Source organism: Chelonia mydas, chromosome 27, assembly GCF_015237465.2.
Source record: "Chelonia mydas isolate rCheMyd1 chromosome 27, rCheMyd1.pri.v2, whole genome shotgun sequence".
Lineage (NCBI taxonomy): Eukaryota > Metazoa > Chordata > Testudines > Cheloniidae > Chelonia > Chelonia mydas.
Window position 1 is genome coordinate 9,978,182 of NC_057860.1, and position 20,077 is coordinate 9,998,258.

General features: G+C 42.3%; 1 long non-coding RNA gene across 2 annotated transcripts; it reads right to left on the bottom strand.

The window, feature by feature from the left end:
* Positions 1-731: 731 nt before the first annotated feature.
* LOC119564526 lies at positions 732-20,037 on the bottom strand. Of its 2 annotated transcripts, XR_006287689.1 has the most exons (4): positions 19,469-20,037; positions 17,147-17,332; positions 16,086-16,733; positions 732-743 (listed from the first exon to the last, which is right to left on the bottom strand). It is a non-coding gene; the product is annotated as an uncharacterized LOC119564526 (long non-coding RNA). The 2 variants fall into 2 exon arrangements; XR_005223504.2 differs by lacking the exon at positions 732-743 and having other exon boundaries at positions 11,013-16,733; positions 19,469-20,024.
* Positions 20,038-20,077: the final 40 nt, after the last annotated feature.

Sequence of the window (20,077 nt, forward strand, 5' to 3'; positions counted from 1 at the left end):
TGTTGGAAGACAGGATGCTGGATCCTGGGGGCCTTATGTTTCTTATAGTTTGTGTCCCACTGGCAGACTGTGGCAGTAATTGGGTCACGTTACTCTGCAAGAGCTGATCTCATTAATACTACACTTGTAGTGTGGCCTAGTGGGCCATGGGCTAGGAATCAGGACAGCTGGCTTATATTTTTGACTCTGCATTATGTGACATTGGTCAAGTCAGTTCCATTCTCTGCTTCCTTTCTTGGCTCAAGTGTGAGCTTTTTGGTACAGGGACTGTTTTAGCACAATGTAACCCTGATCTTGCCTGGGGCTTCTAGGTGCTACTCTAATGCAAATAAGAATGGAGTTGAGATTACCCCCCGCCCCAAGTTTTCTATTTGAAATCCTCCTTTCATGGTTTAGATATCTAGGGAGATCTTTAAATAAAATTACCTTGTGGTGAAATTTGCCATGCCACATCTCGGCTGGCATGGGAGAGACTGGGAGTGAGGCAGAGAAAGTGGCAGAACTTAAAGGGTAAATAAATAAGAATCATTGAAACTCCCTTCTGAACAAGAGATGGGGTTTGTGGTACTTAAAGGAATTATTCTCATTTAATTCCAAAGGTGTTTCTGGTTTGTTGTTGTCAGGTGTGTGTTGTTTTTATACCTTGCAAGGGGTCACACAACTCCCCTGAGACCTGACTGCAGCCCCTGTCAACAAAGTGCTCTCATTGTCTGTTAGGGCAGGGGTTTTCAACCTTTTTCTTTCTGAGGCCCCCCCGCAACATGCTATAAAAACTCCACAGCCCACTTGTTCCACATATAAAAGCCAGGGCTGGAGTTAGTGGGTAGCAAGCAGGGCAATTGCCTGGGCCCTCATGCCACAGGGGCACCCAAGAAGCTAAATTGCTCAGGCTTCAGCTTCAGCCTCATGCAGTGGGCCTTTGGCTTTAGACCCCAGCATTAGACCCCAGCGAGTCTAATGCTGGCCCTGCTTGGCGGACCCCCTGAAACCTGCTCATGACCCCTTAGGGGGCCCTGGACCCCTGGTTTACCACCACTGTGCTAGGGCATAGTACCAACATCTACAATTGTGAGTCATGCAATCAAGGTTATGGGGAAAGCAATTCATGTTAGAAGAATTCAGGGCGCATTATTTCAAAGCTCTTTTTTTTTACTGTGAACCTCTTCCTGTGTCTTTTCACAAATTTTAATACCCATTGCTTTTGATGTGGTTGTGTGTGTGTTCATCACACATTTAGCGTAACATATGTGGGTGTTGAAAAGCCAAGAACTTCATGGGTAACTGAGCCATAATGAGAATCAGAACAGTCTCCTGGCTTGTTTTGGAGACACAAAATGTACTATGAAGTTCTTTCTATATTATTATTTAGCTGCTTTTTTTTCATTCCCCTCCCTACATCCAGAATTGGTCCTTTACTGTTCCAAACAACCATGCTACTACAGTATTAGCATTTGTTTTACAGTGACACCTAGCGGCTCCATTGTGGTAAGTGCATAGGTGCATTAGGGATGCAAAGTAACAGACCATCTAGTCCCCAAACAGCTAACTATCTACAGAGGCAAGGCAGAGGAATTGACATGCCCCAGTCAGCTGCACAGCCAGGAATGGAACCAAGGCCTACCGATCCCAGGCCAGATGCTATAGCCAGGAGCCCTGTATCTCTCCATGACCATCTCTTTCTGTCCTAGACATGGAATGACACTGAGTTTCTTTGTCCTTGTCCTTTTCTATCCAGACCATCAGCTGGAGGAATGACAGACAACGGGTTCTATGCCTCTTGTCACTGTATGGCTCAGAAAGGAGCAGCCGCATGCAAACACTGTCCGAATGTGACATAAGGGCCCAGAAGGGAGTAGCCACCACATGATGCACTCCCACAGCAAGGATTTGGCAGAGGCCTTCATGTGCAAACAACACACCCTTGCATCTCCACCTAGGGACAGGGCAGGCAAGAGGGAGAGCCACTCCTAATACTCCTCAAAATAGCTTTAACATCTGATCTGTAATGACTTCTGCCTCCCCTCTGAACATTCATCCAGACACTGTGAGACCACTGGTAGCCCAGATACCCACACATCAACCTTGTTTCCAGAGATGGAGGGATGGAAGCACTGCTAAGGGACAGCACTCCATATCGCTGCTCTGCGAGCTGTAGCGTTGTGGCCAGGTTTCCCTATGGTCTCCAGGGAGTCCCGTAATTAGGGCAGACCTTCCACATGCTCAGTCTCTTCACCACCTTGGCGAGGGCAAGAATGAGTTGGGTTTTCATCAGCCTGGCGCATTTTTTAATGTAACATTTCCCCTATTTGAGATCATTCTCCTACTTATTCTATCCGTTGTGGGTGGTTGCATCAGGTTTATGAGTGAGGATTGATGCCAGCTGTTCTTTCCACATTACAGTCGAACTTCAGAGTTACGACCCCAGGAATGGAGGTTGTTCGTAACTCTGAAATGTTCATAACTCTGAACAAAACATTCTGGTTGTTCTTTTAAAAGTTTACCACTGATCATTGACTTAATACAGATTTGAAACTTTACTCTGCAGAAGAAAAATGCTGCTTTTAGTCATCTTAATTTAAACGAAACAAGCACAGAAACAGTATCCTTGCTTTGTCAAATCTATTTTTTTTAAACTTTCCCTTTATTTTATTTTATTTTATTTTATTTTATTTTTTGGTAATTTACATTTAACAAGGTACTTTACTGTATTTCCTTTTTTTTTATTTTGTCTCTGCTGCTGCCTGATTGGGTACTTCCAGTTCCAAATGAGATGTGTGGTTGACTGGTCAGTTCGTAACTCTGGTGTTCATAACTCTGAGGTTCTACCGTAATTGTTGTCTTACATTTGAAAGATCAATTTTAAAAAGAAAAGATATGTAATTTCCCCCCTTCTGTGGGTTTTTCTACAGAAGGGGATGGATTCCGAGATGTTAAGGTCAGAAGGACCCACAATGATTATGACCTGCTGCATAACACAGGCCCTAGTGGAAGTATTGTGATTAGGGGACTAGGCTAGTACTTAAAAGAGCTAGAGTTCAACTCTTACTCTGCTACTGACTTCCTGTATGACTTTAGCTTAGTCACTTAGCCTGTCGGGAAAATGGGGCTATTAGCAATTCTCTATTGTGTGGGATTGTTGTGAGGATAAATGCATTAAAGACAGTACGGCACTTAGATACTATGTTGATGCAGGCCACATTACTACTTCAGACAGAATTTCACCATGTTGTTCATGCCGTGGAAAGAATTATTCTTCCTTGAACACTCTGAAACCCAATAACTCACTGTTGAACTGTTTTAGAAAACAGGTATCTGTGTAGATACCGAGATTGTGAACTCTTGGGGGCAGAGACCTTCTTTTTGTTCTGTGTTTGTACACTGCCTTGTGCCACAGGTTCTTGGTCTATGACTGGGGCTCCTAGGTGCTATTCAATACAAATAATAAATAATAACAACATCCAATGACTATTTAAATATTCCTCTCCATGTTTTGAGCCCACGCATTGTCTGTTACAGTTGTCACGCTCTCATATTTGGGGGATCCTAGGTGATTTGTTTGTACCTCTAAGACTTTTGTAATATTCCTCTTCATCAGCCGAATTAGACACCCATATGCCAGGCTGAACAAAGCTGCTCAGCTTCAATCCATAAATGTTTCCACTTAGCGGCGTGACCTTTGATAGATCATGATAGAGTCTTCCAATAAATCAATTATGCAACTGCTGCTACAAATCCCTTAACTGGATCTCTCTCTAACCATATATACTAACTCCGGGCAAAGGTTTCTCTGGGCAAATATGAAATTTATGACCTTCCTGGTCATGGGAGTTCCACGCTAACTGCACATGTAAAAGTGTAAACTTCAAGTTCATGTTTTGTATGCGTGAGTGTTTCATTAAAGTACCTCATAAATTCATCCAGACTTTAATGTGTTTGTCTTTGCTTCTGTGTTATACTGGGGTGGGTGTTGTTGGTTTTTGTCTTTCCGAAGCACCTCATTTTGATTCTCCATTTAAGCTCTGTTCCACACCAATGGATACACAATATTTATGCTTGTGTGTGTTAAATAAGGGTCATTTCTTGGCGTATAAGAGGAGAAAAACCACTCAGTGATGTGATATCCCTCACAGTAATATGATGGCCTATATCTTCAAAGGTGATGGGTGATTTTGTATGCCCCAGTCTTCAAAAAAAGTGATGTTCTGGCACAGCCTTCCAATAAGCATAGTGGGGGGCAAAGAACCTACATAGTTTTAAGATGGAATTGTGACTCTGCCAGGCTAGGTGCCAGTGCATGCCAACGACCCTATTTCTCAACTGGACACTAACAGAAACATTGCTGGAATCTGTCTGGCTTGTTTGAGGGTCAATATTGATAAAATACATATTAGAAATAGAAGTAAGTGTTTAGTGTTTAGATGCTATTGAATGCTTGCGAGTTGCTGCCTGCATGAATCTTACTCATAATATCTGTGTTCCATACTGTAAAGTGCTATCTGAGAGTTGTATTGTGAGCCTCTGTCACCCTATGACTCACCCTACAGAAGGGGGACATTAATTAGTGTGAAGAACTGCTCTTCTACAGAAATTGTTATGCCCCTCCCGAAAGAGGAGACCCATCAATGCCAGAAGGGTTCTGGTTGGATCTTACAACTGGAAATGCTCTACATCTGGATTGAGGAATCATCAACAAAAGGGCTACATACTTTTATTGTTCTGCTCTTCTCCCTGTGAAGATGAGTCATGCAAATGGACTCCTCCCATCAGCTGAGTTTGCAGCTCAGAGCACATGGCAGGAGGGTGATAAAAAACCCCAAATGAAAGGAATTAGGTGGCTGTCTGATGCTTGGACTCTGGAGGAGCAAGGTGTTTCTAGGCATAAGCAAAAGATCCTCCTCTGCTTAGCATGGGTTAGCCCTAAAGGACAAATGGAGCTTGCTGATTATAGAAGCCTATATTCACTTTTGAGACCTAAGACTGTAATTCATAGAATCATAGAAATGTAGGATAAGAAGGGACCTCGATAGGTCATGTAGTCCAGTCCCGTGCTCTGAGGCAGGACTAAGTATTATCTAGACCCTCCCTGGGAGGTGTTTGTCTAAACAGTTCTTAAAAATCTCCAGTGACAGAAATTCCGCAATCTCCTTAGGTAATTTGTTTCAGTGCTTAATTACCCTTCCAGTTAGGAAGTTTTTCCTAATGTCTAACCTAAATCTGTCTTGCTGCAATTTAAGCCCGTTGCTTCTTGTCTTGTCAGCAATGGATAAGAACAATTTATCACCTTCCTCTTTATAACAACCTTTTATATACTTAAGGACCATTATTGTGTCTCCCCTCAGACTTCTCTTCTCCAGACTAAACAAACCCACTTTTTTCAATCTTTCCTCGTAGGTCATGTTTTCTAGACCTTTTATCATTTTTGTTGCTCTCCTTCGTATTTTCTCCAATTTGTCCACATCTTTCCCAAAGTGTGGTGCCCAGAACAGGACACAGTTGAGGCCTTACAGTGCTGCGTTGAGTGGAAGAGTTACTTCTCCTTCTAATACATCCCAGAATAATATTAGCTTTTTTTTTTTTGCAACAGTCTTACATTGTTGACTCATATTTTGCTGTGATCCACTATAAGCCCCACATCCTTTTCTGCAGTACTCCTTCCTAAGCTGTCATTTCCCCTTTTTTGTATTCGTGCAATTGATTATTTCTTTCTAAGAGTAGTACTCTGCATTTGTCCTTATTGAATTTCATCCTGTTTATTTCAGACGATTTCTCCAGCTTATCAAGATCATTTTGAATTTGAATCCAGTCTTCCAAATCACTTGCAACCCCTCCCAGTTTGGTTTAGTCCACATACGTTATAAGTGTGCTCTCTGTGCTATTGTCCAAATAATTTCTGAAGCTGTTGAATAGAACCAGGCACAGGACATATTCCCGTGGGATCCCATTCAATATGCCCTTCCAGCTCAGTTGTGAACCATTGAGAACTACTTTCTGAGTATGCTTGTCCAACCAGTTGTGCATCCACCTTGCAGTAGGTTCATCTAGGGTAGGCTATATTTTTCTAGTTTGTTTATGAGATAGTCATATGAGACTGTATCAAAAGCCTTACTAAAGTTGAGATATACCACATCTACTGCTTGCCCCCATCCACAAGGCTTAATACCCTGTCAAAGAAAATATTTGGTTGGTTTGACATGATTTGTTCTTGACAAATCCATGCTGACTGTTACTTATCACTTTATTTTCTGCTAGGTGCTTACCAGCTGATTGATTATTTGCACCATTTTCTTTCCAGGTACCAAAGTTAAGCTGACGGGTCTATAATTCCCTTGATTGTCCTTATTCACATTTTTATTAATAGGCACTATATTTGCCCTTTTCCAGACCTCTGGGATCTCCCTTGTCTTCCACAAGTTCTCAAAGGTACTCGCTAATGGCTCAGAGACCTCTTTAGCTAGTTCCCTAAGTATTCTAGGATGCCCTGCTGACTTGAAGACATCTAACATCTCTTTTAGGCTCCCTGGAAAATCCCAGCTTAAACAAGCTCTAGATGTTGTTATCATGGCTAATTTTTATTATTAAAAATATCATTATAATTTACTATGAAATAGGAGGCTAGAACTAGAGAGCTGCTCAGGAGACTGGATTTATCACATTGCATAAAACGTTCATTAGCATGATCGAGCTTCCTGTTACCGCTTTACAGCTTGCTGAGTGAAGGCTGAGAGCGGACTTTGCCCGGGCTCTGAAACCCACAGAGGTAAAGGTGCTCCTGATTGTTATCGCTGTTCTACAGACTTTAAGGAGTTAATTCCTGACTTGACTCTGTCTCCATCTCTCCCCTAGTGAATTTTATGGGCTTCTTTAACTCACAGCACAGAGGTCTGACATCTGGCCTTTTGTAATAATCCTCTCACTCATGTTATTTCTTCTGGAAAGGTCTCTTGCTTGCCTGTGCCATAAAGCCCACATTCCAGTCCTCCCAGGCCAGAGTGGTTTGATCTGAGTCCTGCTTTCTTTTTTCACTTAACTCTTAGCAAGAATGAGAGAAAGAAAAGAACACAGGATTTTTTTACCATGGTTTTGCACATTTATTTTCCTAATACTCCTTCTCTCATCACTCACCAACTTCTTTGATTATAGCCTAGAAGCAGAGCCCCAGCAGGAACAAACTGACATCACTCCATGTCCAGACATTTTTATTTATAACTTCAGTTCCCCACACACTCTTCTTGGAAGTAGTCACCAAGCCACGAGGGTTCATCAGCTGTTTGGTCACACATCATGATGGTGCCGGTGGGCCCTGGACTCTGATGAAGCATTTAGGTCCCCAGCCCAGTAAATCCTTAAGCACATGCACATGAGTAATGCCATTGAAACCAATGAGACTACTCATTTGCTCAAAGACAAGCACACGGATCATGACCTTAGTTCAGAAGAGAGTAGGATTGATGAAAAACACTTAGCTCTTATATAGCACTTTTCATAAGTAGATCTCAAAGCACTGTACAAAGGAGGTCAGTATCATTATCTCCATTTTACAGATAGGAAAGCTGAGGCCCAGAGCAGGGAAAGTAACTTGCCCACAGTCACTCAGCAGGCCAGTGACAGAGCCAGAATAGAACCCCTGATCGGCACCTTATCCACCCTGCCACACTGGCCACCTCTATTTCAGATCAAGCTGAGTGTGTTTTAATAGCATGAGAGCATGTTGCTTTAAATAAAACAAAATGTGTGGCTGAAATCAACTATTTCGGAACATTTCGATGGCTAGCTGCATACAGGTATGCATGTGTTTTGCAGAGAATGTACACGCGCCTAGAGTTTTAGAGTGGCTCTTTTAATCAAAATAAATGAAGTTATTTAGTTCATCGATCAAATGTGAGCTTCATGGAAAGAAAAGATTCACTCCAATGATTAGATCGCTTGATTGTTGTGGCTGATTAGAAAAAAAAATCCACAAGTTATTTTAACCGTTTCCTTTTAACAGACAAGAAAAGCTGTTTGTAATACCAGTGCTGCATGGTAAATAAATACAAAATGTTTCCCCTCTCCCTTTTTTCAGTCTTACAAACCCTTCTTCTATCACTGTAACTGAGCCCTGGCATGGAGAGGGCAGAAAATGACAAGAGACATCTGACCTAGGCTTTTAATTTACCAGTGTGCCTCAGTTCAGTTTTAATCAGAGACTGCCCCCTCTCAGACAATCTGTTAGGTTAAGGGAGAATTCATCAGCCTTACTGACAGTTTGGCTTCCCTGGATGTGACCTGGGAAGAGACCACCCTCTGCTGGACTGGGAAGGTCCCCTACTGTCACATTTTACACTTGAGAACTGTGTTAAACCAAAAGTCCATTAGAGTCAGCCAGCGACATTGATCTTATGGAACTATTGATTACAATGACATTGATGATACTCAGATAAGTCTCTGTCTTTGCCTCTGCCTCTCCCGCTTTGGCATTGTCCACAAGAGAGATATTTAACACATTAGCCACTGTTTGGTTCCCCTAGCACATTTGTAGCACACATTCAAAAGTTTGAAGCACATAGAGAGTCCAACCACCATGTGAATCAGCCATGCAATGCTAACCAGCATGTGATTCTCCAGCATGCCAATTTTCCACCGCTGCAGTGCCAGCATGGATGGAGATCTCGGGTGCAATGGTCCCAACAGTGTGAATAGTCCTACAACAACAGTTTCACAGCCTCCTAGTGGCTGGTCTGAATTATGCTGATTATGATTCTTTCCTCGCTGTGCCACTAACTTGCTCCGGGCCTCAGTTTCCCCATCTCAATACTGAAGGAGAGTAACATTTACCTACTTCACAGGGGGATTGTTAGGTTTGAATGAAGGTTGGTAATGTGATTTGAGCTCATCAAAATCTGATGAGCTTACAGTTTCTGTAAGGTGCTATAGAAACGCAAAGTGATATTATTTAGGTGTTTGTTTATTATAATAGAAGCTGAAATCTCCATTTGGCCACTGCCCTGGTGCCCTAGAGAGCTAGTCTGATATGACAAAGATTTTTAAAATGTTGTTATTTGTATAAGGGCACCATCAGGAGAGAAAGCCCATTTCTCTGCCTAATGGTGCTTCAAACACTCCTGTGAAGTTGAATTAACACCACTAAAGGGAAAGATTAGAAGTCTCTTTAAAATGGCTCTTGGGAAAGTTTTCAACCCAATCTATCTGCACCCATGACACAGTATAAAGATCCAGATAATGTGAGTGCAATAAAGCCGTAAACACAAGCAGCCTTGGTTTTAAATTAACAGGAGTGTTATTTACATCTGAGCAATTGGATACAGTAGGGCTATTGCATAATTTCCATTATTTCAAAGAGGTTTTTTTTTCCATGTGTGCAGGGAATGTTCAGGTTCATTAATTAAAAAGGCAATATAGAAATTTTAGTGGGGGAGGAGGCAATTTCCCCCTTTTCCTCTTTTTTTAATTGAGTGCTTCATTTTTATTAAGGTTGGTTGGTTTCTGTCTAGGTCAATACATAATACCAGCATTTAATTCTCAAAGGAATGGCTGGATAGAAAGCTAATAACGTTAAAATGATAATAAATCAGCCCCAAGGTAGGTTTTATTATCTCGTTTTGGGTCAATTTTGTTAATGAATGAATCAGACTTTCCACTCACCAAACAGCTTTTCAGTCAGAGGTTTCTTTATTGAAAGCTACTTTGCCTTTTTTGGCCTTTCTGGCCCCAATCCTCAGGTATTTAGGCTCCTAACTGCTACTGAAATCAGGGACAGTTAGGAGCCGAAATATGTCTGAGGATCTGGGCCTTTCTCCTCTCCCCAGCTGCAGCCTGATCCAAAGCCCATTGATGGCAATGGGAGCCTTTCCATTGACTTCAATAGACTTTGTATCAGGCCCTACATTAATTTCTCCTTCACGTCACAGGAAATGTCTCTGTCTGGGTGAGTGCTTCGTGTGAAGGAAGGGGTTAGCAGGAACATAGGAACTGCCACACAGTTCTCAACATTTTCCCGACTGGGGACCCCACTCCTGACATCATCCTCCCACATAGCCAGGATCTAGCTGGGCCTTCCCTCCCATTTACCCATATGGGAAGGGAAGTGTGTGTTTGCAAGGCCCTGACACCTGTCTGTGACTCACCCGTGTCACGTGTGCTACATCTACAGTGGGGACCGTGTAGACCAGCTTCTTGACACCAACCATGACCAATGCCGCTTATTTCACTGAAAGCTGCAAGAGGGCAATTATGGCATAACCTGTCCTTAAAGGAAGTTTCTTCCCAACAGGCTAACTTGCGTCACTTAGGAGTTGGCTTCTGCCCTGAAACAACTGATGAACCAAGTGATGAAAACAAATGACTGGGTCTAACTGCATTGCATTGCATACCAGGCTGGACCAAAACTCTTGCATTCCATTTTGGGGTGTTCTTTTATCATATTTATTTGTGGTTTGCAATTTCAAAAGTATACACAAGTTGCTCTGGGACCTAACACCTGCAGAATCCCCCATAATGAGCTAAAGTAAACCTGCCATTACACACTATCTATTCAATCAGGCCCAGTTCAGCAAAGGAGTTATTGTGCACATCTTTAGATTGGCTTCCAAGGGACAAAGCATTTGCTTAAAGTTAAGCACATTCTTAGGCCATTTGCAAAGCGGGGGCCTAAAAAAGGGTGTGAAGCTAGACGGCCAGACCTAATAATGTGTTTGTGAAAGGCCTGGTGAGCTACAACAAAATCTTGCCACTCACCTTGGGCCTTATGTTTTTCCTGAAGTCTTTCCATTTACTTCAATGGGCTTTGGGTCTGGCCCAGAGAGGTTAGACGGCAAGGAATTTTTTGAATATACATTGTGGCAGGTGCGTGTACTGACCACTATGCCTGCTTATGCCTGTGTCATAGTTAATGGTTCTGTTGTGAAATGTTTGTTAGATCTCTTGCTTTCTTTTATTTCATAGTCACATTCCTTCAGAGACATTACAAATACATTTTGAAAGCAAATTTATGGGCCATTATTTTATCAGAACGCATCAAAGAAAAGAATCAAAAACTAGGCGGAGAAAAAAAAGTTTTTTGTGCCAGCCACTTAAACCAAATTGCCTTGAATAAGATTACAAGTGCACCAGGACATGGCCTTTGGAGTCCTTGGATTACTGTCATTTGGATCCTATTGCTGCATAATCTTTTCATGTAAATCAAGATAAATTCAGCATGAAATCCTGATGAAAGCACTAGTAATCTTTTAGTTCTGATTTGTTTCCTTGCTCCAGGTTTGTGCTCTGGATTGGTAAACCTTTCTTGTTAATTAAACTGAAACCATGGCGCCCTCTAGTGTTACCTCGCTCTCAAACTGCATTTGGCAAAGACTTTGAACGCATCCTAAACCTCAAGTTTTTGCATCTCCTTTCCACTCAGTGGAAACCTGAGCCATGAAATGAAAGAAAATTACACTAGACCTAATGTTAGGGAAACAGCTGAAAGGTGCAGCATCTCAGCAAGGACAGCAATGCACTCTTACTGTATACCACAGTCCAAAGGATTCGGTAACTGTTGGACCTGAAATGGTTTGATAGGTACTGTGGCCAAAAGTTGTCTCTGTTTGCTTTCTGGTGTCACATGTATTGAATGGACCGATGTACCCTTTCCCATGGACAAATCTTTATACCCAAACCCCAGCTGACAGGGTCTCACTAGTAACTGCATTGTAATGATAATAACTGGAACATACTTGCCTCTCCAAAGGATATATACATAGGATTGGAAGGATTAGATTTTTGTAGGTAAATGTTTCATCGTACATACACAAACTGACAAAAAAATATTGCCCTCACTAAGAATAAACATTTACAGACAGGCAAAGTAAGAAAAATGTTGCTTGAGAGCTTATTAGAGTTTGATTTAAGGCTATTTACTTCATATTTTGACATGTGACTTGTGACATGGCATTTAGTCTTGCAACAGTGATAAAGCTTTAACTCTTTGAATCTCAGTGTCTACGGTCATTAAATAACGATTGTCTGATCCCTGGTGCATGACCCCTGCCCCATAATTTCTCGCAATTGTGAAAATTTAAATTGATACAAATTGGGGGGGAATGCTTAAAACCCATAATTTGTGCAGCTGTGAAAATTTAAATCAAAACAAAGGAAAAAAAATAAATTATACATAAAAAAATAAAAGTTGGATTCTGACAAGCCTATATATAAAATGTAAAGGAAAGGTAGAGCCCAGAGGCTGAATACAAGAATTTGAAACAGGCAAAGGAATAACAGGGTAGTAGCAAAGCAGAAGATGGGATGCAAACGTAGCAACGATTCACTCATCATTTTGCACTGTGTAAACAATAAACATGGACAAAAATTCTCCTTACACTTATTTTCCTCCAGCTGTATCTGTAAAATCATTTTCTCCAAACAGTAAAGGGAAGTAGTGGGACTGTGTGCTTGTATGCATGACTATATCTTTGTGTATCTAGGATGTATGTGCATGACTTAATACTTAATCAGGTCTCATTGCAGGGAGGCTGGACTAGATGACCTCTTGAGATCCCTTACAGCCATACATTTCTATGATTTCTGTGACTCTGTGTGTATGTAGGAACATAGGAATCACCATCCTGGCCAGACCAGTGACCCATTTAGCTCAGTATCCTGTCCCCAAATGGACCAGTCCTAGATGCGTCAGAGTAAGGTGTAAAAACCCACAGTCGGCGGTTGTGGCATAATCCTAGGGGTGGTGGAACCTGGGGCACTGTGGGCTGGCACAATGGAAATACTGTGAGGGGCTGATCTACATTTTCACCCCCACAAGAGTTGTTTCACATGATCAGGCCAGGTGGGACTCTGCAGCTGCTGGGGGCAGAGGTGAGAGTGGGACCTGGATGGGTAGGGTGACCATACACCCCATTTGGCCAATTAAGCTCTGTACCAGACATCCTAAATTTTCTGGCAAAAATGGACATTTGTCTCATTTTCTCTTGGCGGGGGGCGGGGGGGGAAGGGGCAGAGGACTTTTTCAGGCAAGAGCAAATGGGACAAATGCCCAGTTTTGCCAAAAAAAGTCATGACCTCCGTGATGTCAGCTCAGGCAAGCAGTGATGCCAGAAGGCTCGGGCCAGCCTCACATGGTGGGGCTCAGGCTGTCAGCCCTGGTTTGGGTTGACGGCCCTGTGTGGCAGGGCTCAGGCAAGCAATGATGCCAGGTGGCTGAGACCAGCCCTGTGCACGGCTGGGCTGGCGTCACTGCTTACCCAGTGTCCCATTTTCAGTTGAGGGAAATATGGTCACCCTACGGATGGGCTGGATCTAACCCCATGGCGTCTAGGAACAGGTAGGCACCAGGGTGACTGGGCTGAGCCTGGGAGGAGCTACCCGCAGTGTGAATGACTGGGAGCCTCCCCGCCACCCCTCTGCCCATACCCCCACCTTCCAAGTGTCAGTGGTGGCTTCCCTCATTTCCCATGCTGAGCACCCACTCCACTCCCCTTCCTATCCCTGACAACCCTCCCTCTCTACCCCTGACTCATACAGATGTCCAATCCCATTTTTAGACATGCAAAATTATTTCCGCATGCGTATTCATGACTATACGTGTGTGTGTATGCGTGTAGTATGTATATGCATGACATGATTCTATTTGTGTGTGTTGCTGACTGTCTGCCTTCACCCGTCTAATCTCTGGAGGTCACAGCTACTAGGACATCCTTTAAAAGAAAGGAGAGTGAAATTAACTTTTTCAAATATTTTTCCTCAGTTGATAACTGTAAATAACCAACCGTAGTGTTCTGAATGATCTTTGGAAGCATAGTCCCTAGCATTCCTCTCCTTGCCTTGATAAACTCCTTGATCAACCCAGTGATGTCACTGGAGCTACCCTGATTTACCTAATCTGAGAGACTGGCCAAGTCAGTTCTGGTTTACTGCAATTTTCAGGTGTACTGAATGCTCGTTCTCTGAAAGCGGCATTATTATTTGTCACTAAATAAGAAGCAAACCTATCATTTCTTCTTCAAATAATCCAGTGTGCAGTTTGAATAAAGGTGACTGCACAGTGCCAGTTAGCATCTGCTGCCATTGAAGATATGACAATATCTACCTCCGATATTTATACCTCAATATCTACCTGCACTTGTGTTGAAATATAGGGAGACAGTTTTATGCAATTCATCAGGCCCCTAGTTCTTCAAATATGTATGCATGTGTTTAATTTTAATGCAATTGAACACAGTGGGAATACTCGCCTGCATAAAATTAAGCAGCTACTTAACTAATTGCAGGACTGGGGCCAAATGGCTTGATTTTCAAATGTGCTGAGATTCTATAGCTCCCATGGACTTCAGTGATATACACCGGTGCTCAGCTCTCCTGAAAATCAGACCATAATATTATAAAATTTCTTGTTTTTCAAAGAGTACATTAAGGCCCTGGTTCCGCATGCACTCAAGCACCAGAGTAACTTCAACTTATGTGAGTAGCCCCATTGAACTTGATAGAACTCCTCACCTGTGTAACGCTAAGCATATGTGTAACAGTCTATAGGATCCGGACTTAGTGAATGGTGCCTAATTAAACAATCCTGGAGAGTGAAGTCCTCTTTGTCCTCAAACTGGTACAATTCAGATGACTCCGCCATTAAACAAATATAGCCCATTCCTGATTTGGAGGGACCATCTCTAGGGATGCCTATAGAGAATTCAGTTTCCTTGGCCCACTCAATCCCTTGGCCTCTTTGCTGAGACAACACAGGAACAGTAAATTCTAACTGTGATTTGTACACAAGAATTCCTCTCCAAACTGGACTGGCATTGCCAGCTCCTTTTCACATAAACAACCACCAATCATGAACTGGTAACAATTTTTGGTCCTATATGTTTCATGTGTCTGTAACCCTTACCAATCTCCTAAACCATTAGAACTCATGGAAAGGTGCATCACTGCTGACTGAAGTAGTTTTGTGTTTTTTATTCAATATAGGGCTTTTATCACTGAATATCTGTGACATCCACCTCTCTCCACTTGGGAATGTTTATGATACTTGTAATACTTCCATGTACAGACCTAGCACTGTTTGAAAACATGAATGAAGTTTCACAACAATGCTGTAAAGGAGGTATGTATTATTATCCCCATTTTACAGGTGAGGAAACTGAGGCACAGAATGGTGATGTGATTTGCCCCAGGCAGCACAATAATCCCATAGCTTAGTGGGAAGAGAAGAAGGGTGTTTGTGTAGTGAGGCCATCAGACTGGGATTTAGGAGGCATGGACTCCGCTCCTGGCTCTGCCACGAACTTCCTGTGGGACCTTGGGTGCAACACTTCATCTTTCTTGCCCTCTATAAAATGGGGATAATGATACTTCCTTTCCCCTAGCAGTGTATTTAGGATGAAATCCATGTCATTTAGGCACCTAAATATCTTTGAGGATCTGGGCCTAACCTCTGTGGGCAGAACTCTCTTTCTCTGTGTTTGTACCTAGCCCAATGAGACCTTCTTCTCAGCTGTAGCTACTAGGCCCTCCTAGAACACAAATAATAAATAATAAGATCTTGTGGCTCCAGCCCTCTTTCCCTCTCCCCATCACACCCCCAGAAAATGTGTCAAAATGTTTATTTTGCTTTATCTGCAGGTATTTGATCACCTTGAGGAGGTCCATAACTCTTGAGGGAGGAGTCTGGTTCTAGTACCAAACAAAAGGCGTTCTTTTTTTGAATCCTCACCAGCCCAACGTAGTCTTCTGTAAGAGTCTGTTCCTTATTCAAGACCATGACCTGTGACCTTCAAGGTCAGACATTTCTAATCCCAAGAACAACTATCCTTGGTCAACAGGGAATTCGGTCTTCAAATTCCTAGCAATGGAAGGCGCTGTCTATACAAACCCCACCCCCCTACACGAAAGAGAACAACCTCACATTAGCCCAAATAATATATGAGAGCCAGTGGCGTTTGGGAAGAGGGGGTGGGGGAGAGTCTTTTAAAAGACCCCATTTCAGCGGGATGCTTGCTAAATAGTTTCAGGGTGATGTAGTGGATTGGCCGCCTGCCACTGAGGTAGGGAACCAGCCAGTCTGGAGAGTCTTTGTGCCTATTGATTTTCGGATCCACCTTTTTATTTTATTTTATTTTATTTTATTTTATTTTTAATGGCGGAATAGAGGAAATCCACACGCCTTCCTGAACTAGAGAGCGGAAGAGATTGAGAAGCTAGATATGGCCAAGGTTAGCCGCCTGTCTGCTCTGTACGCAGCTCTGTAGTAACAAGGGCCCATTCCACTGTAGGTGCCGCGAAGCTTTGACACTGCACAGGGAGGAATCATAAAAACTCTTAGGGAAGGTCCTCAGACGAAGAAGGGGGCGGGGGCGAGCAAAAGAGGGCTCAAATCTCTTCACTTTAAAGTGGACTTTAGCTATGACTTCTTTTTTTATGGCATGGGCCTTAAAGGGAAGGATCAAAGACACCTTTTGCAGAAGTCATGGCGTCTGAGCCAGGAGGAAAAAAACATATCTGATTACTTTCCTGCTGGAGGTGTTGAAACTGTTGCTGGTTGAGGTGTTCCTCTGGTTATTATTTTCCTCTTCCTTTTCCCTGCCTTGAGGGTGATTGGAGTGGCATGTGAAAGGCTGAAAATCCACCCAGCTGAGAGCAGGATTCGACGCCAGACGTTCTGACCATCCGGCGGGTTCAGACCAAATCGTGAGTCAACTCCCGTTGCAAGGTTTGAGTGTTTAAATTGATGCTAAATCCCTAGGCGTCTGAGCGGGAAATCAAACACACAAAGAGAGACAAAGTTAAATGAAGGAGTGATATGAAACTGTGTCCTGTAACTTGGGTCATAAAATAATTGTTACCTTGTAGTTTTCGGTGTAAAACTCAGGTAAGGTGACTTTTTACAAGAAAGATTTGTGGGTTTGGTTTTTGTTTTGTTTTTTAAACAGGCCTTTAGGTTTAAAGATGACACCCCTTTAGTGAAAGCAGTGGCTATGATAGATAGATAGATAGGTAGATAGATAGATAGATAGAAGGGGTGCATGGGGGGATAGATAGATAGATAGATAGATAGATAGATAGATCATAAGAATAAATAAGGTATTTCCAGTATAGGCAAGATATTTTAATACTTTAGTTACCATCATAATTTGCCAATGAAAGCAGTCTAAGGACTTACATTTTAGGCTGGAAATGAAGCCTTTGTCAGAAGCAACATTGTAAGCATCTCTTTTCTGATTACCATGTGACTTGACTTCATGTGGCACCATTTTCAAAACCCTGTACTTTCCATGGCTTTACAGCAGCTCAGCAGACCGTTGGAAAGGGGTGGGGCGTAGGGGGGAGAATCCACTTGTCGGGTTTACTTTAAAAACACCAAAGAAAATAAGGAGGATATTTAAAATGTTACCTAAACAACGCAAAACAAATCGTTTCAACATATCGTATACGATATAATCGCCTATGCTTGACCAAGTAGCAAGTCTAGCATGGGAGATAATATAATACGGATCACATGAATATCTGTCAATTCTCAGAAGTATGAAGCCATGGGCGGGGGGGTGGGAAAGAGGGAGGGAGATTCTTGAACTAAAATTAAAGACTCTGGAATTCGTGGGTGATTAACTGGCCGGGTGCAATCGGAATAGGGCCCACTGTGTATTGTATGTACATTTAGCGATGGCCATCGTGTGACTAGACTCTGCAGTCTGCTTCACTGAAAGTTACATGGGCCGTAGATTTGCCAAGATTTCGTTTTTCGTGGTCAAATGCTTCCTTTAAAAGGGGAGGGGAAGACTGCTTTTAAAATAAAATTACCTTCCTCTTGCCTTCTACTCCTGAAATGGATGCCCTTTTATTAACATCGATCCGGCCCCACTTCTTTCAAATTATAGATTTTTTTGGTGAACTTGAACGGGATAATTAAATCATAAAGTGAGATGATTCTCTTCTTCTTCTTCTAGTAAGTCCAATAGCAATGCTATGGTATAGATTTCCCTATACTATTCCCTTTTTTGGATCTTATCCAGTTACCTTCTCCCTCTCCCTCCCCCCCCCACGCCTCCAGAAAAATTAACTGCTAAAAATGTCTGCAACAGTAACAGACTTCTACGGGTCATTCAGAAAACACATCCAGCTGAATACGCTATGAAAAACTTGCAACACTTATCCACCACCTATAAACAGATCTGGTGGCTTGAGTGCACGTGAGGGGTACTCTAATTCTCTTTATCATGTTGCTACCCTTAAACCAGGTTGAGATGATACTTTGAAACACAAAGTGAGCCTGCAAAGTAACTCAAAACTTTGTTAGCAGCAAAGGCCCGACCCTGGAGGCAAAACTCTCACTGAGCCAGAGTCCAGCACCCAAGTGATGGGGACGGCTGTGTGGAAAGGTCCGACCATTAGAAACAACGTTTTGTATATGTTTGCAAAATCCCATGTAAACAGCAAAGGGGGAGATATTTTTTTTGACACAGGAACACCTAGAAAGTAAACACTGTAGGGTGGAGGGGGGGGGGGAACTTCCACAGGGAGTGTATATTTCGCAGCCACGATTTAAATACATTTATCAGAGTCAGTTACTAATTATCCTTAATTTAAGGACAGGTTTCAGAGTAGCAGCCGTGTTAGTCTGTATTCGCAAAAAGAAAAGGAGGACTTGTGGCACCTTAGAGACTAACCAATTTATTTGAGCAATTTATTTATTATTTATTTGAGTCTTAATTTAAGACTATTTTAAATTCTTCCGGTTGCCAGAGGTCTAGTCTCCAAGTAGGAATGTCTCACCCAAGAATGCCTCTCCGCATTCCATGTCAAATGTATGAATTCCGTATTCAGTGTTGATATGAACAAAATATCTCATACGCAGTCTGGAACAGTTTGAAACCTTTTAAAAATGACACATGAGAGGCGAAAAAAGATTAGAGGAGTCTAAGCCCAGACACGGCTATTTTATAACCGATGCTTTGCTTCTCTGAGAAGTTTTGTTAAACCAGTTTGGAGCTCGCAAACAGCTGTCAAGATTGTCTGTCTTTGAGTGAATTAGCCACTGTGATTTACTAATCTCTTACTTTTTAAAAGACTCAAATAAAATAACACTATGTGTGTGCGCGCGAGAGAAAGTAAGACATCACACGTTATCGCAAGATTAGCTTCAATCAATCTGTGGCGAAAAATATCTTCCCTGCCTGCTTATTCCTTAGAGGGCGGCTGTATTTCAAGGCGAAATTGGATAGGCAGTTTCCAAAGATTGCCCCCATCCTGCAATTTATAACTCTCTGATCCAAACTGCGGAGTTTGGAAAGTGTCCATTCAACCCCCCGAAATTTAAAGGGTTTTCAATGAGAGCAGGGGGAGGATTTTGTCACATATAACATCATTTTCCCCCCTCAACGACAGAGATAGGATTCATTCAGAATGTTTTTTAAATGTCCTGTGCGACCACTGGTCGAAACCTGCAAATAATCCATTACAAAAAATGCACATGTATAATACATACCGCTGTGGGGTGCGCAGAACTTGGCTTCCTTCTTTCTTCCAAGGCAAGATTTTCTTTCTTTCTTTCTTTCTTTCTTTCTTTCTTTCTTTCTTTCTTTCTTTCTTTCTTTCTTTTAAAGAAAGGTACAATCTAAAACAGTTTATGCAATAAATGCCTTACTCACTGGTTCTGATCTAGTGTTAGTGGGTTTACACCCCATTACTCCATTGAGTTCATCGGGGTGACTGCTGATTTACACAGATTGGAGGTCAGCATCAGGCCCGCCGCGTTTGCCGTTGCTAGAGCATTGAACTTTGCTTTTCAAGGCAATGTTCTTATTCCGCAATGTCTTGAACAATCGGCCAAGACCTTGAATTTCGGGGGGAGGGGGAAGAGTTAATTTAGAAAGTTAGCCTATTGGAAAAACTAATCGGAACAAATATGCACATACCAAGTTAGACCATTTCTCTGTGTGAGTCCATTATGGACGAAACTCTACGCAGCGCCACCACAAATATTTAATCCTGGAAAGTAACTCTTGTTTCATTTCACAGTCCAGCGATCGTAAATACATAATGGCCTGCCTCAAAAGTATTCGAATTCTTTTTTTGCTGACATGCTTAATTCCAG